We start from the raw sequence: 18,491 nt of genomic DNA, 5'->3' as shown, positions 1-18,491 counted from the left end.
GTTGTTGGGTTATGAACAACTACGAGTGTAATGTAATTGCAAAAGTTTGATTCAAAACTCATAATTTGTTGACAAAAAAATGAAATATTCATCGTATACTGAAACATATGGTTTTTTTGGATTCCTTAGGGTGAGAAGGTTTCGAATCCGTCAAAAACAGATCACTTCCGGTTTTTACTTCCGGTCGTCCGATTCCGATGATTTTGACATCAATGGATTCGTTTAGATGTCAAAAAACATAGTTAATCATTTTACGAAGCCAAAAGGACCTCATAACCTATTTTCGCTATACTAGTCGCAACAGGTCGATGTGGGTACTCATTTCAAATGATTTAATGTGTAGACTATGAAAAATATAATATCGAGCGCCTAATGTGAAACAGCATAGGAAGAATTGCAAAGAGAATCATTGAAAAAACTTCGGATCGCCACGTACATCATGTCAAATGAAAGAAGAAAAATTGCAGAATTCATCTATAAAGAAAAAACAAATATGGTGCAACATGTCAGAAGGGCACTAACCCACATCTTCATTAATGATAACTGAATCTCAACGTGCAGCAAATCAAATGAAAGGAAAACGAATGCAGAATTCATCAACAGAGAAAAAAAAACCGAGACGATGCCAAGAGGGCACAAAGTTGTATCTTCACTAATAATAGTCGCATCATCACATGTAGCACTTCAAATAAAATGGGGAAAAAAGCAGAATTCATGTGTTTGTTGCGCTATTCAAATCCAAGGTGACATGGATCAATGTCAACGCTGAATATGCATATAACAAATACTCTTTGATTTTCTTTTGTTTCATTTCAGAATATGTCATCACTAATTTTTATATTCAAATCCAAAGTGACATTGATCACTGTCAATGTCGAATCTACATCCGGAGATATGCAGTTCTCAAAGCGACGAAACAAAGGCTCTTTGTTTCATTTTAAAATATGTCATCACTTATTTTACTATAAATACGTCATGCATGGCGAAATGAGTTAGTTGCATCCGTTGAAAGTGATACCAGTGACAAGTGCACCGATTCTATTTGAAAGTAAGTGTTTTAGGTTTGACTCTTTCCTCAGATGAATTTATTCAAATGTAATTTAATTGAAAATTGGTGAGAATTGTTGAATCATTTGATTTCCAAAATTTTTTTCGATATATATATATATGTTGGATGATTTCAGTCAAATGTTTTACATGTCGTGGTTTGTTTGAGATAGTATTCGCATATATTGTGAATCAAAACATAAAGCTTTCATTTTTTATTTTTCACAGATGGATTTACAAAAGTTGAATGCAAGTTCGATCGTGAAGAGAAAGCCAAGTATCAAAGTAGCAGATTTGCCTGTGGAGATGCCGCAGAGGATATTCACTGCCAAAATCGTGAAAGGAAAATTTGGTGAGGCGGTCTTGTTAGATTTGGGAGATAAAGTATCATTTCTGCCCCACCGAGTGACGGAGGCGTATCGTCCTCACTTAGAAGAATTTTCATTAGGAAAATACGCTATTGTGTTCAAAGGGTTAATGGACATTGGGAAACCGAATCTTGTCGTTTCATTTGAAATTGTACGAAATTAAGGTTAGTACTGTTTCCAATTTTATAGGCAAAGAGTTTTTGGGTGTATACAATATTTTTCATTCGGGTCAAAAATTCTTACTCACAGATATGATCCGCATAAAGTAGTGTTTTCATACAATATATTTCCCTCACTTAGTACGTGCAGAATATGTGTTTTAAATTCTTTATTTTGAATGACACTTGATTTTTTATTTTCATTATAAGTGTAGCAATTACTTCATGAAAGACATTACCCTCTCTGTTGGCAAAAAATTTTTTTCAGTGTATGTTTTTATTGAAAAATCGAATTTATTTCAGTGTATTTTTTTACTGAAAAATCGAATTTATTTCAGAATAATACATCAACGTGTGCAGTATCAGTCAGAGTCATCTCAACAACAACATTCAAAACCGTCATAGCAACCTTTCCAGAACGAGATTCAAATCTCAGCAGTTTCCATTTTTTTCAGTCTATAGTTGCACATTATGAGGCTAGAATTTGTCGATATTCAGTGATTTGTTGGACAAACTGCGTCTATTCAATATATATACAACCGTAGTGAATTTGGAAGACTTTGAAGATTCATCGTGGTGTGTTCCAAAATTCAAGAAAAACACGCCGTTCTGTATGGGTCATTTCAAAGGAAATTTGTTCAGCTGCAGTCTCAATAACGTTGATATTTTATATAAATGGCTTTATAATATACTACCAAAATAAATAAAATACATATCACACACATCTTTTTTTGAAAATGAAAACTTATCTTATGCAGGGAAAGTTGTCAAAAATATGCAATAACAAAAAATTATATACCAGATTTTATAGAGATGAAGAAACATCATATTGAAAGATACTAGGTTGACAAAAACAGGACATTTTAGAAATAAAGGAAATAAGTTTGTCTGTCATTTCAAATTCTGATTCGTTGGGTCGATATAACAAAAAGTGGCATTTTATATCTTGAATTTTATTCAGGACATTATTATAGATGATTGACATTTGTCATTAAATTTCAAGTGTGATATTTGGAAATTCATTTCGTATTGTAGTTTTTTCGAAATTCCCATTCAAAATAGCATCCTTTGATATAGATACCACCGGACGAGTCTATTATGTGTAGATAACCTGAGTTTCAATTGTTCGGAGTTCTGAGTTCTTGTACATATAAACATAACAAAGTAACGATACAGACAAATATGAAAAATCGTCATAAAATAATTCAAATCCATTCAAGTGAATACATGAATTGAAAGATATTTTAACCTCAACTTCGATATTCTGAAACAAAAACACACAGTATTCACAATTCCATCTTTCGTTATTCCAAGTTCATAGTCATCAAAATTGATACGATTATAATATATTATAGGAATATAAAACTATCTTCAAATACAGTTGCATGAATGCACATCAAGCATTTTATCGTAGTACGGTGACCGGGGCAAAGTTACAACTTCAGCATAATATGAATGTTTATAAATATTAGGGAAGGTCAAGATCATCAACAGGTATTAAGAAATTCATTCGGTGTCCAAAGCTTTCGGAATACAATGCAAATAATTTTCTTTATGACTATTCGTTCGATATTAAATATTATTACCTCAAAATATATCGAAATCATAACACGTTTGCGATTCATTTTTTCAGTTACATTTGAAAAGTGAGTTTCAGTTTGCAGAAATAATAGCCCACACATGTTGGAAATTTTACCATAGTGTGGTGAAAATCGTATTGAAAATTCTACGAAATATAAGCGCATACATACAGAGTGAATCAATATTTGAAATATATCGTTTGGAACCCCCATAACCCTTCTCTATCGAATTTTGGCAGAAATAATGCTGAGTCGTATTGTAGAGTTAACGTTCGAAATTGGGGAAAGTGAAGTATTCAACAGTTTTGCGTGCGACGGTTTTGCGTGCGTTTTCGAACAGTTTACGTGCATTTATTCGTTATCGTTTCGTCGTTATTGTCGTTTTTTTTTTCTATTTCAATATGACAGTCATTTAACACTTAACGAGTTTCGCTTACCAAGTAAGCATCATCAGGAGATGAATAAAGTCCACGCTTTGTCGTATGAAGGTTCGTTTTGCGAATTTTCAGACTCCTGAACCGAACCATGAGGAACAATCAGCCTAACTTCTGGTACAGAGTGGTGTCGTAAGCCAATCAGACTGGAGAAATCAAATATCAGTAGAATGATTGTTTTAGATGAAATTGAACTGAAGAATGTGGGTCGAATAATAATAATAATAGCGATAAAACATTAAAACTCAACTTGTGTTACAGAGTGGTGTCGGTCAGCCAATCAGAATGGAGGAATCAAATATCGGTCTAATAATTGTGTTAGATGATATTGAACTGGGGAATGTGGGTCGAAAAATAATAATAATAATGATAAAATATTAAAACTTTGAAAGTGACGTAGTCAGCGTAGGAGGTGGTGGCGTGGTAGAAAATGTGTGAGGATTTGTGGAAATGAATGAGTTATTAGAAAAAAAAATGGAGCAACTGTCAGAAGGGCACTAAGTTGTATATTCGCTGATAATAATCAAATCTTCGCTTACAGCACGTCAAATGAAAGGACAAAAAATCCAGAATTCATTGACGAGAGAATACAAAGATGGCGCAACATCTCAGAAAGACATTAAGTCACAATTTCACTCATGATATTTGGATCTTAACGTGCAGCACATCAAATGAAAGAGAAACGAATGCAAAATGTTATCGATAAAGAAAAAACAAAGATGACGCAACATGTCAGGAAGGAACGAAGCCACATCTCCGTTAATGACAATTGAATCTCAACGTGCAGTACATTGACTGAAAAAGAACAAAAATGCCGAATTCATCGATAGAAAAAAAAAACAAAGATGGCGCAACATGTCAGAAGTGCACTAACCTGCTTCTTTGTTAATAAAAGTCGCATCGTCACGTGCAGCATATCAAAGAAAAAAACAAAAGAGGCAACCAAAAGGGTACTGAACCATATTTTCGTTAATAATAGTCGGATCGTCGCATTTGACATGATTCATTCACTCAAAACTGAAATGTTTAGAAGATACCAAAGGAGATCTTACGGTGACTATAAGTTCTGGTATGCTTTGTTAGGTATCGAATGATGCGTGCAATTTCTTTAATTCTAGCGACGTGATTATTCCAAGATATATTGGTGTCCATTTGAACCTCAAAAAACTTATTGAAGCAGAAGGTTGAACCCCAAAAAAATATCAGATATAGTACAACAAGTCAGTGAAGAGCGGCTTTTTTCTGCAGAAAAATGTTTGAATTTCTTCAAATTTTCCAAATATCTGTAACAGAAAGACAAAACTCAGCTGCGGAACGCTTCTATCTACTAAAGTTAAGTATGTGTCGGTAGTGTGTAACGAAGGTTTCCATTAAATTCACTGGTTGCGCCCTCTGGAGGATGTTTGTTGCGATACACCATAGATGACAATATTTATTGTCTATCATTTCGAATCCGTTGAATACAAGGGGTTTGGAAATAGAAAAAAACAACGTTTCAACGCTTTGTAGACGTGTTTGATGCTCTATGACCAACACCCGTTATCCATATTCTCATTATTATTCCGATTGTATGACCACCAAACATTCAATTTTATTGGGATTGAAGGGAGCTGATAGGTTAGGTGGAGTACCAAGGGGGCCGATAGGTTAGGTGGAGTACCAAGGGGGCCGATAGGTTAGGTGGAGTACCAAGGGGGCCGCTGGATGGAACGAGTATCGTAGTGAATCAAGCGTGTAACTCCGCCCCTCGGCCCCCTTGGTACTCCACCTAACCTATCGGCCCCCTTGGTACTCCACCTAACCTATCAGCTCCCTTCAATCCCAATAAAATTGAATGTTTGGTGGTCATACAATCGGAATAATAATGAGAATATGGATAACGGGTGTTGGTCATAGAGCATCAAACACGTCTACAAAGCGTTGAAACGTTGTTTTTTTCTATTTCCAAACCCTTGTATTCAACGGATTCGAAATGATAGACAATAAATATTGTCATCTATGGTGTATCGCAACAAACATCCTCCAGAGGGCGCAACCAGTGAATTTAATGGAAACCTTCGTTACACACTACCGACACATACTTAACTTTAGTAGATAGAAGCGTTCCGCAGCTGAGTTTTGTCTTTCTGTTACAGATATTTGGAAAATTTGAAGAAATTCAAACATTTTTCTGCAGAAAAAAGCCGCTCTTCACTGACTTGTTGTACTATATCTGATATTTTTTTGGGGTTCAACCTTCTGCTTCAATAAGTTTTTTGAGGTTCAAATGGACACCAATATATCTTGGAATAATCACGTCGCTAGAATTAAAGAAATTGCACGCATCATTCGATACCTAACAAAGCATACCAGAACTTATAGTCACCGTAAGATCTCCTTTGGTATCTTCTAAACATTTCAGTTTTGAGTGAATGAATCATGTCAAATGCGACGATCCGACTATTATTAACGAAAATATGGTTCAGTACCCTTTTGGTTGCCTCTTTTGTTTTTTTCTTTGATATGCTGCACGTGACGATGCGACTTTTATTAACAAAGAAGCAGGTTAGTGCACTTCTGACATGTTGCGCCATCTTTGTTTTTTTTTTCTATCGATGAATTCGGCATTTTTGTTCTTTTTCAGTCAATGTACTGCACGTTGAGATTCAATTGTCATTAACGGAGATGTGGCTTCGTTCCTTCCTGACATGTTGCGTCATCTTTGTTTTTTCTTTATCGATAACATTTTGCATTCGTTTCTCTTTCATTTGATGTGCTGCACGTTAAGATCCAAATATCATGAGTGAAATTGTGACTTAATGTCTTTCTGAGATGTTGCGCCATCTTTGTATTCTCTCGTCAATGAATTCTGGATTTTTTGTCCTTTCATTTGACGTGCTGTAAGCGAAGATTTGATTATTATCAGCGAATATACAACTTAGTGCCCTTCTGACAGTTGCTCCATTTTTTTTTCTAATAACTCATTCATTTCCACAAATCCTCACACATTTTCTACCACGCCACCACCTCCTACGCTGACTACGTCACTTTCAAAGTTTTAATATTTTATCATTATTATTATTATTTTTCGACCCACATTCCCCAGTTCAATATCATCTAACACAATTATTAGACCGATATTTGATTCCTCCATTCTGATTGGCTGACCGACACCACTCTGTAACACAAGTTGAGTTTTAATGTTTTATCGCTATTATTATTATTATTCGACCCACATTCTTCAGTTCAATTTCATCTAAAACAATCATTCTACTGATATTTGATTTCTCCAGTCTGATTGGCTTACGACACCACTCTGTACCAGAAGTTAGGCTGATTGTTCCTCATGGTTCGGTTCAGGAGTCTGAAAATTCGCAAAACGAACCTTCATACGACAAAGCGTGGACTTTAATCATCTCCTGATGATGCTTACTTGGTAAGCGAAACTCGTTAAGTGTTAAATGACTGTCATATTGAAATAGAAAAAAAAAACGACAATAACGACGAAACGATAACGAATAAATGCACGTAAACTGTTCGAAAACGCACGCAAAACCGTCGCACGCAAAACTGTTGAATACTTCACTTTCCCCAATTTCGAACGTTAACTCTACAATACGACTCAGCATTATTTCTGCCAAAATTCGATAGAGAAGGGTTATGGGGGGTTCCAAACGATATATTTCAAATATTGATTCACTCTGTATGTATGCGCTTATATTTCGTAGAATTTTCAATACGATTTTCACCACACTATGGTAAAATTTCCAACATGTGTGGGCTATTATTTCTGCAAACTGAAACTCACTTTTCAAATGTAACTGAAAAAATGAATCGCAAACGTGTTATGATTTCGATATATTTTGAGGTAATAATATTTAATATCGAACGAATAGTCATAAAGAAAATTATTTGCATTGTATTCCGAAAGCTTTGGACACCGAATGAATTTCTTAATACCTGTTGATGATCTTGACCTTCCCTAATATTTATAAACATTCATATTATGCTGAAGTTGTAACTTTGCCCCGGTCACCGTACTACGATAAAATGCTTGATGTGCATTCATGCAACTGTATTTGAAGATAGTTTTATATTCCTATAATATATTATAATCGTATCAATTTTGATGACTATGAACTTGGAATAACGAAAGATGGAATTGTGAATACTGTGTGTTTTTGTTTCAGAATATCGAAGTTGAGGTTAAAATATCTTTCAATTCATGTATTCACTTGAATGGATTTGAATTATTTTATGACGATTTTTCATATTTGTCTGTATCGTTACTTTGTTATGTTTATATGTACAAGAACTCAGAACTCCGAACAATTGAAACTCAGGTTATCTACACATAATAGACTCGTCCGGTGGTATCTATATCAAAGGATGCTATTTTGAATGGGAATTTCGAAAAAACTACAATACGAAATGAATTTCCAAATATCACACTTGAAATTTAATGACAAATGTCAATCATCTATAATAATGTCCTGAATAAAATTCAAGATATAAAATGCCACTTTTTGTTATATCGACCCAACGAATCAGAATTTGAAATGACAGACAAACTTATTTCCTTTATTTCTAAAATGTCCTGTTTTTGTCAACCTAGTATCTTTCAATATGATGTTTCTTCATCTCTATAAAATCTGGTATATAATTTTTTGTTATTGCATATTTTTGACAACTTTCCCTGCATAAGATAAGTTTTCATTTTCAAAAAAAGATGTGTGTGATATGTATTTTATTTATTTTGGTAGTATATTATAAAGCCATTTATATAAAATATCAACGTTATTGAGACTGCAGCTGAACAAATTTCCTTTGAAATGACCCATACAGAACGGCGTGTTTTTCTTGAATTTTGGAACACACCACGATGAATCTTCAAAGTCTTCCAAATTCACTACGGTTGTATATATATTGAATAGACGCAGTTTGTCCAACAAATCACTGAATATCGACAAATTCTAGCCTCATAATGTGCAACTATAGACTGAAAAAAATGGAAACTGCTGAGATTTGAATCTCGTTCTGGAAAGGTTGCTATGACGGTTTTGAATGTTGTTGTTGAGATGACTCTGACTGATACTGCACACGTTGATGTATTATTCTGAAATAAATTCGATTTTTCAGTAAAAAAATACACTGAAATAAATTCGATTTTTCAATAAAAACATACACTGAAAAAAATTTTTTGCCAACAGAGAGGGTAATGTCTTTCATGAAGTAATTGCTACACTTATAATGAAAATAAAAAATCAAGTGTCATTCAAAATAAAGAATTTAAAACACATATTCTGCACGTACTAAGTGAGGGAAATATATTGTATGAAAACACTACTTTATGCGGATCATATCTGTGAGTAAGAATTTTTGACCCGAATGAAAAATATTGTATACACCCAAAAACTCTTTGCCTATAAAATTGGAAACAGTACTAACCTTAATTTCGTACAATTTCAAATGAAACGACAAGATTCGGTTTCCCAATGTCCATTAACCCTTTGAACACAATAGCGTATTTTCCTAATGAAAATTCTTCTAAGTGAGGACGATACGCCTCCGTCACTCGGTGGGGCAGAAATGATACTTTATCTCCCAAATCTAACAAGACCGCCTCACCATATTTTCCTTTCACGATTTTGGCAGTGAATATCCTCTGCGGCATCTCCACAGGCAAATCTGCTACTTTGATACTTGGCTTTCTCTTCACGATCGAACTTGCATTCAACTTTTGTAAATCCATCTGTGAAAAATAAAAAATGAAAGCTTTATGTTTTGATTCACAATATATGCGAATACTATCTCAAACAAACCACGACATGTAAAACATTTGACTGAAATCATCCAACATATATATATATATCGAAAAAAATTTTGGAAATCAAATGATTCAACAATTCTCACCAATTTTCAATTAAATTACATTTGAATAAATTCATCTGAGGAAAGAGTCAAACCTAAAACACTTACTTTCAAATAGAATCGGTGCACTTGTCACTGGTATCACTTTCAACGGATGCAACTAACTCATTTCGCCATGCATGACGTATTTATAGTAAAATAAGTGATGACATATTTTAAAATGAAACAAAGAGCCTTTGTTTCGTCGCTTTGAGAACTGCATATCTCCGGATGTAGATTCGACATTGACAGTGATCAATGTCACTTTGGATTTGAATATAAAAATTAGTGATGACATATTCTGAAATGAAACAAAAGAAAATCAAAGAGTATTTGTTATATGCATATTCAGCGTTGACATTGATCCATGTCACCTTGGATTTGAATAGCGCAACAAACACATGAATTCTGCTTTTTTCCCCATTTTATTTGAAGTGCTACATGTGATGATGCGACTATTATTAGTGAAGATACAACTTTGTGCCCTCTTGGCATCGTCTCGGTTTTTTTTTCTCTGTTGATGAATTCTGCATTCGTTTTCCTTTCATTTGATTTGCTGCACGTTGAGATTCAGTTATCATTAATGAAGATGTGGGTTAGTGCCCTTCTGACATGTTGCACCATATTTGTTTTTTCTTTATAGATGAATTCTGCAATTTTTCTTCTTTCATTTGACATGATGTACGTGGCGATCCGAAGTTTTTTCAATGATTCTCTTTGCAATTCTTCCTATGCTGTTTCACATTAGGCGCTCGATATTATATTTTTCATAGTCTACACATTAAATCATTTGAAATGAGTACCCACATCGACCTGTTGCGACTAGTATAGCGAAAATAGGTTATGAGGTCCTTTTGGCTTCGTAAAATGATTAACTATGTTTTTTGACATCTAAACGAATCCATTGATGTCAAAATCATCGGAATCGGACGACCGGAAGTAAAAACCGGAAGTGATCTGTTTTTGACGGATTCGAAACCTTCTCACCCTAAGGAATCCAAAAAAACCATATGTTTCAGTATACGATGAATATTTCATTTTTTTGTCAACAAATTATGAGTTTTGAATCAAACTTTTGCAATTACATTACACTCGTAGTTGTTCATAACCCAACAACTTTCAATTTCAAATATGTTCAATGATTTTCTTTAAATGTGCAATTCTTTCTATGCTATTTCATATTAGATGCTCGATATTATACTTTTCATAATCTACAAATGAAATCATTTGAAATGAGTACCAACATCGGTCCGTTGCTGCTAGTATAATGAAAATAGGTTATAAGGCCCTTTTGGCTTCGACAAATGATTAATTATGTTTCATGACATCTAAACGAATCCATTGATGTTGAAATCATCGAAATCGGAGGACCGGAATTGAAAACCGGAAGTGGTCGTTTTTTGATGGATTCGAAACCTTCTCACCCTAAGGAATCCAAATATATCATATGTTTCAGTATCCAATGATTTTTTTAATTTTTTTGTCAATAAATTCTGCGTTTTGAATCAAGCTTCTGCAATTGGAATAAACTTATAGTTGTTCATAACCCAACAATTTTTAATTACAAGTTTTTTCAGTGATTTTTGTTGAATTTGCAATTCTTCCTATGTTATTTCACATTAGGCGTTGGATATTATATTCATTACGCCATATTTGTTTTTTCTCTGTCGACGAATTCTCCATTTCTTATCCTTTCATTTGACATGCCGTATGCGACGATCCGATCATTATTAGTAAATATACAACTCAGTGCCCTTCTGACAGTTGCGCTATTATTCTTTGTGATAACTCATTCATTATCACACACGCCACCACCTATCACGCTGACTACGTCACTTTCAAGCTTTTAATTCTGATTGGCTGACCGACACTACTCTGTAACGGAAGTTAGGTTGTGTGTTCCACAAGGTTCCGTTCAAGAGTCTGAAAATTCGCAAAATGAATCTTCATATGACAAAGCATGTACGTTAGTCATTTCCTAATGATGCTAACTTGGTTAGCGAAACGCGTTAAGTGATAAATGACTGTCATATTGAAACACGAAAAACCGTTACGACAATAACGATGAAACGGTAACGAATGAACGCACGGAAAACGGTCGAAAACGCACGAAAAACGATCGTAAACGCACGAAAAACGATCGTAAACGCACGAAAAACGATCGAAAACGCACGGAAAACCACGTATTTTGAAATGTCATTGTCGAATACTTCGCTCCCCCATTCGCGCCCTCACGTTGAGTTCACTAAACTCAACCTCTCGACACTTTTGGATCTCCTCTTTCTCCTGATGATGCTAACTTGGTTAACAAAGATACGAGACTTCCGACATGTTGAAACGCTAGACTTCTGTTGAATCGACATGTTTTTTTTCTTAAATGATGTATTTTGAAACGCCCTGTATACACATTAATATCATATTTCAAATCGACATGTTTTTTTCCTTAAATGATATATTTTGACGCACCCTGTACACTTCGACCTCATATTTATTTTTCAATGATGTATTTTGAGACACCCCGTATACAATGACGGATCGCAGGTTGTCATATTTTTTCTTTAATCTGATTCATTATTATTAATATATCACTTTCACGCTTCCAATTTTCATCGAGTCGTTCACGATTAATTCCAAAACCGGCAACGCTACATTACTCCATAACCATTGATTTATTGTACAACTGGCAACGCCGAACCTGCCATGCTGGCATGTATTGACATTTGACAGATGCCGTCTTATGAGTCTAGTGTTTACAGTGTCCTTCTTCAACCAAGAGATAGTTCAGCTAGTGACTCATAGATGACTCTGTGTGTTCTATAACTTTGGTGTTTCCATATACTTTTGTATCGATGAATCGAGCGCCTATTTTTGTGCGGTTACTGATAACAGGACATGAAACAATTCTGTACGATAAATTATTCAAATGAATCTGTCAATATACGCAAAGCCACGTAAATTTGTGCATCGATTACGTCACACGCGCCTCTCGGTCTTACACACACATGCACCACTTTACATGAAATATTAATTATTTCCCAAATCTAAGTATATTTTCCTATCTTCAATATGATAATGACAATTACATTCTATGGAAATCAAAAATAAAAATGCTGTCAAGTATAATGAATGAGTCAATTTCGGTCCCGACAAAACTAACGCTGTAAATACCCAACATTCGCAGTTAACTTCAATATCTTACGATGGTGTAGAGGCTAAGGACAATGTCTACGGCGCGGACGACCCAGGTTCGAATCTCATAACTATAAACTTTTTTTAATTAAAATCACGTGACTGAAGGGGGCCGAGGGAGCTGATAGGTTAGGTGGAGTACCAAGGGGGCCGATAGGTTAGGTGAAGTACCAAGGGGGCCGAGGGGCGGAGTTCTACGCTTAAATCGCTACTATACTCGTTCCATCCTGCGTCGATGACGTCACACGTTTTCCCCTCACAGACACCGTCCTGCACCCTCATTGACATTTGACAGTTGCACAGACACCGATCCGTATTGACAGACATCATAAAACCGGCAACTGCGCATACTGCGTCGCATGACAACACCCATATGTCTAGTGTTTACAGTGTTCTTCTTCAACCAATAGATAGTTCAGCTAGTGACTCATAGGTGGCGCCAGTGTGGTGTACTCGCGACGATGCATCTGGGTCACGTGACAATTTGGAGCGCTCTGATTGGACTCTGCCGTACGCGTGACCTTGAAAGGAACCAAAAATTGCAGAATGAACCTCCATAAGAAAATACATGGGGTTTTGATCTAGAACTCTTGCAGCCTAGTTGCCGGTGACTTTGTTTCAATAGTTTCAATAGTTTTGTCTGTTTTCTTGAGTTTTCTTATTTCAATTTATTGAAATGAATCAGGGCATTTCTCCCAACGTAACATAATTCAATTTTCAAAAGAATGTGAGCTCGGGATTCGATGAAGTTGATGAAGGCCGTCCTTTACCTGGTGCTGGTTGGAGAAAGTTATACCGGTGAGAAAGTTATCGAAGTGCTTGCAAGGATGGTAGTCGATTGGCGAGAGGTCTTGACAGTATGGCGGGTGAGGCAGAACTTCGATGCTCAACTAGTTCAATTTTCGGACGGTAATTTTTGAAACGTATGGACGAACGATGTCATAGAGCAGGATCGAACATCTTCTGTTGATCAGTGTAGGCTGCTACTGACGCAATTTTCGGTACTTTGGATCAATATCCTCACAATATGACTCTGTTGTGATGTTAAACTAATAACTACTAAAAGCACAAATAACTGATTACGAAGAAAACCATAAAACCACATCAGAATTACAAAAATTTACTACTAATAACAACCTCTTATATGCCTATAAATTGCAGCGCAAATTGCTGGCTGAGCACGACACGAATACAAAGCCCGTCAGAAACATAAAAATAAGCATTTACAACTTATTACTACGACACTTTCCATCTCAATCTTTTATCTCTTTTTTGGAGACCCACGGTATTGGCGTCATCTACTTTTCGTTTCCATCGTCGTCCAAGGTTGACTGACTATAAATCTTTGGACAATGACTTCAGTGAATCATGAAATTTATAGTACGTATACTGACCACCAGAGAGCGATGGTATTACGATACCGGTATTTCATGTAGTTGCCAACAGAATTGGGTAGCAGCGATATGCTGCTGGAAGACCAGGTTCACCGACTCCTCAGGGAAGATCCGTCCGGCTTCTATGGAAGAAATGAAGGGTTATATCAAAGCCGCAAAGGTCAAGAAGACCCCGGGGGTCGACTCAATAACCAACAAGTTGTTGAAGAGACTCCGGAGAAGTAAGTTGAATTTCTTTTAAACTTAATCAACAGTTCGTTGGCCCTCAGACACTTCCATGGAAGGTGGAAGCATGCGATCGTCGTCATGCTCCCAAAATAGGGTCAGAACCAGCTGTTCCCGCAGAATTATCGCCCGATCAGTCTACTCTCGTCAGCGGCTAAGCTGGCTGAAAGAGTTGTTCTGCAAAGACTCAACGAAGAAGTTGAGGACCGAAATGTTCTGCCTAACGAACAATTCGGCTTCAGGAGAGATCACTCCACTGAACTACAGGCTCTAAGGTTGGTCGAAAACACCATCAGCGAGCTCAACGCTAACAAAAAAGTGCACATTGTGCTTTTAGACATCTCGAAGGCCTTCGACCGAGTATGGCACGAAGGCCTTCTGCACCAGTTAAACGCGTTCGACCTACCTCGGGGCCTGATCCGGTGGATCGGGTCTTTCCTGAACGACAGAACTTTTCAGGTCAGAGTAGAGGGCTCTCTGTCTGATAACAGAGAGATCCTCGCTGGAGTGCCACAGGGGGTCGTGCTCTCTCCGACACTGTATTCACTCTACACCAGCGACCTGCCTAGGTCCGAGCAAGTGAAGATATCCCTGTACGCCGATGACACGGCTCTTCTTTCATAGGTGGAGAGATCGGCGTCGTCTACATGCAACGTGCATTGGACGACCTCGAGCGCTGGTACCTCGATTGGAAGATCCGAGTAAACCCAGAAAAGACTCAGGCGATAACCATGGGAAGATTACTATCTTCTCCGGCCAGAAAAGTGAGAATCTCTGGAAGGGAGATTGACTGGCAAGCGCGGGTAAAGTACCTCGGTCTTCTAATAGACCGTAGGCTCACTTGGAAACCGCACATCATGTGCGTTAAGTCTAAGATCGAGGGTCGGATAGCCAGTCTGTATCCTCTGATCAACAGAAAATCAAAAATGAGCACGAAGAACAAAATCATGATATACAATACGATGTTCAAGCCTGTCATCATGTATGCTTCTGGCGTCTGGGGACAAGCGGCTCCATCCAACATTTCCATTTTGGAAAGGTTGCAAAATAAGTTAATTAGGATGATTGTGAATGCTCCTTGGTTCGTGCGGAATGAAGCCATCCGCAGAGATTTGCAGCTGCCTTCCATTCAGCACTCCATCCAGTCGAGGAATCAGAGAGTTTTTGAAAGAACGGAAACTCATGAAAACCCGTTAGTTAGGGAAGCCACAGAATATGCTGTAGACGACCCCTCCCGATATAGAAGGCCCCGACACTCTGTCGAATGAGGCCCTCATGTCCCCTGTTAACGGATGAACAACTTCCTCATCCATCCCACCCCAACCAGGTAGGGGTATCCCGTGAAGGGCGGCACTGATGTCTAAGGTCTACATGCCGTCATACCATCAGTCATGAACCCATTGGTCCTTCCTGAGACCAATTATCAGCCGAAAGGGTAGGGGAGCTGGACTCCAAACCTGAAGGAAACGAGGATGACCTTCTGAATTGGGTAGCAGTCGCGGACAACCAGTCCCGTAACAGGTTTTAAAAGACCGACTGGTTGTCCGCGACTGCTACCCAATTCAGTCTTTTAAAACTTGTTACGCTAGTTGCACACACACCGATTTTGGACGGCCAGTATAAAATCGGCCGATATTTTATTGGTAGCGGGTGCGTGCACACTCACCGGATTTTTATCGGTCAATCAGTTGCTTTGTTGTCGTTATCAGCACGCAATACCAAAACGAAGTTAATGCGTAGTAACTACAATTTCACCGAGCATTCGAGACTGGAATGGTCGGTAAAAAACCGGTGAGTATGCAAGAGTGTATTTAGTCATGTACGCCACTACTTCCCGGTACTGCCGGCGATACAGTGGCAGTGGACGGCTACTCACCGGTATTTTACCGGCGACGATCACAGGTCGGCGTGTGTGCCAGGTCCCGTTCCCACATGTGGTTCACTATTGGAATTTGGACGACCAGTACAAAATCGGCCGTCCAAAATCGGTGTGTGTGCAATTAGCGTAACAGGTTCAAAAAGACCGACTGGTTGTCCGCGACTGCTACCCAATTCTGTTGGTAACCATATTAAATACTGCCATAGCTTTCTGGTGGTCAAGATAAGCAGAAAGCAGTTTTCTGAAAAATTGTAGAAACAAGCTCTGGACCAGACTATTCATTTTCAAAGAATGATACTAAACATTAGTAACTCTTACTTACTTTGGTGATCCAACTAATAATATGGCTCGTTTTTTAAAAGGCAATGAATTGGACGTAACCTACAGAACAAATAATAATTTGAGAAAATTCATTAAAAACAATCAAAATTAAACTACAGTTTCTAATAGACCGAAAATACACAAGACTGGTGGTCATTCTTCTATTGAGAACACTTTCCTAATACCAGAACAAAAATTGCGGTATCTCGGTTGTTCTGGTGTAGATTTATTTTACGCCAAGGTACGACAGTACGACTATCAAGTTGTGGTACTTGTCCAAAATTTTATATCGGACAAACCGGAAGATTTTTTTCCAAAAGAATAAGAGAGAATAGAACTAGTCTTTTGAATGTATAGACCAATTCAACATTAGCGAATGATCTTTTGACACAGAGGCACGAGTTCAATCATGGTTCTGTCGTATTGCATTCGGAAAAAAAAGGTTTCGAATCCAAACTCAACCTTTTGGAATCAATAGATGTAGAAATTAGGAATTATTGCTCAATGATCAAATATATTTGAATTGTTCTCCTTTATCGTATTTATCCCCGAATTGGTAATTAGGACTGATCCTGAAAATAGATTAGATGATAGCTCAGATACAAATTGTTATCCATTACACTAGTTCAGAGCCAATTTACGACTGTAATGCCAACGGCAGCTCTCTGTTAATTTTCGGTCTCTAAATGCTAAAACGATTGTAATAATTTCCTAACACGTAAGATGTTGGAGTTATGATTTTTTTCACAAAACTTCAATGAACACGATATTCCAAATTTGCTTTTCCCCTTTTGAGGAAATTGTTTAAAATATGGCAACACAGCGGCTCTGCCCAGTATTTGAATCTGCTTTCCCTGTATATGAGACTTGTAACGCCGCTTCTCCTGCACTTCCGATACTCGAAGTTTCCAGAAAATACCAGAAATACAGAACCGCTATATAAGTAGCAGGTTGACAATCGGAACAGCAATATTGGTTTAACGCGAGTAGTGGTGAGTTAATATTAGAGAAGCGAGGTGAGCAAACTCCATAAGCAAACACATGAATATCAAGAGTATTATATTAGTGTTATCTCTTTGAATAAAATAAGTTGACTCCTGTAAACGCAATATCACATATTTGAACTCGACGTACGCAACAGTACAAAAATGTCCAAAGTACAGAAACATGGCTGCGTTAATCACGAAGATAGTTTTTCTATATATGGGGTCAGTTTACTCTTAAATCGCAGAAACGGCCAATTAATTAAATGACCAAAGTAGCTCCCCATAAGTACTTTGGATGTGTTGTTGGTTATCAAGATTGCGATTGGACTCCTCACATATGTTGCCAAACCTGTGTAGCAAATCTAAGTAACTAGTTAAATGGCAAACGCTCTTCTATGCCTTTTGCAGTTTGAGAAACAAATCATTGAATATCCCAAATATCTTAAACACGTTTTTCCAAAATTAAGTGATGTAAAGCTCAAGAAAAGTATATTTGTTGAACCAAAAATTAGAAAAGTACTAAGTGATCAATAGTTTGATCAAAAATTAGGTAATGTGGAATTAGCTGCGTGGAGTTCTTTCAAAAGAATTGTTTCGGGGTTTTTAGGGAACAAGAAAATAGAAAATTATGAAACACTTGTGAAGGAACTACTTCAATACCACTGCAGAATGGGATGTCGCATGTCGCTAAGAAAATTTGGGTGCTGTCAGTGACGAACAAGGGGAAAGGTTCCACCGAGACATACTGACTATGGAGCAACGTTACCAAGGCAGATGGGATGCAGCAATGATGGGGGGAATATTGTTGGTTCCTTATGAGGGAAAACGATAAAACATATAAACGAAAGTCAACATTTGCACAAAAAAGTCCTCATTTGAATGTTTTTTCATGTGTATTGTAAATAAAGTATGTTATCCTCAAAATATACTGTTTTTTTCTTGTTCTGATCTCATGTATAACCATTGTAATGTTAGTCGCAAAATTGTTTTTCTTATTTGCTAGCTAGTATTATTCTCCAGT

The 18,491-nt window shown here is 37.0% G+C and overlaps 2 long non-coding RNA genes across 2 annotated transcripts; one reads left to right on the top strand and one right to left on the bottom strand.

Annotated features, from left to right (window-relative positions):
- Positions 1–853: 853 nt before the first annotated feature.
- Positions 854–2,295, top strand: LOC141481835 (uncharacterized). The gene is made up of 2 exons (XR_012465205.1): positions 854–1,579; positions 1,912–2,295. It is a non-coding gene; the product is annotated as an uncharacterized lncRNA (long non-coding RNA).
- Positions 2,296–8,298: 6,003 nt separating this feature from the next.
- Positions 8,299–9,735, bottom strand: LOC141481834 (uncharacterized). The gene is made up of 2 exons (XR_012465204.1): positions 9,015–9,735; positions 8,299–8,682 (listed from the first exon to the last, which is right to left on the bottom strand). It is a non-coding gene; the product is annotated as an uncharacterized lncRNA (long non-coding RNA).
- Positions 9,736–18,491: the final 8,756 nt, after the last annotated feature.

This window comes from Leptinotarsa decemlineata, unplaced genomic scaffold (assembly GCF_025532065.1).
Source record: "Leptinotarsa decemlineata unplaced genomic scaffold, Ldec_3_MD MMD2_tig00000505_RagTag_RagTag, whole genome shotgun sequence".
Lineage (NCBI taxonomy): Eukaryota > Metazoa > Arthropoda > Insecta > Coleoptera > Chrysomelidae > Leptinotarsa > Leptinotarsa decemlineata.
Note: the sequence above shows the minus strand (reverse complement) of the source record. Positions and strands in the feature narration are given on the sequence as shown.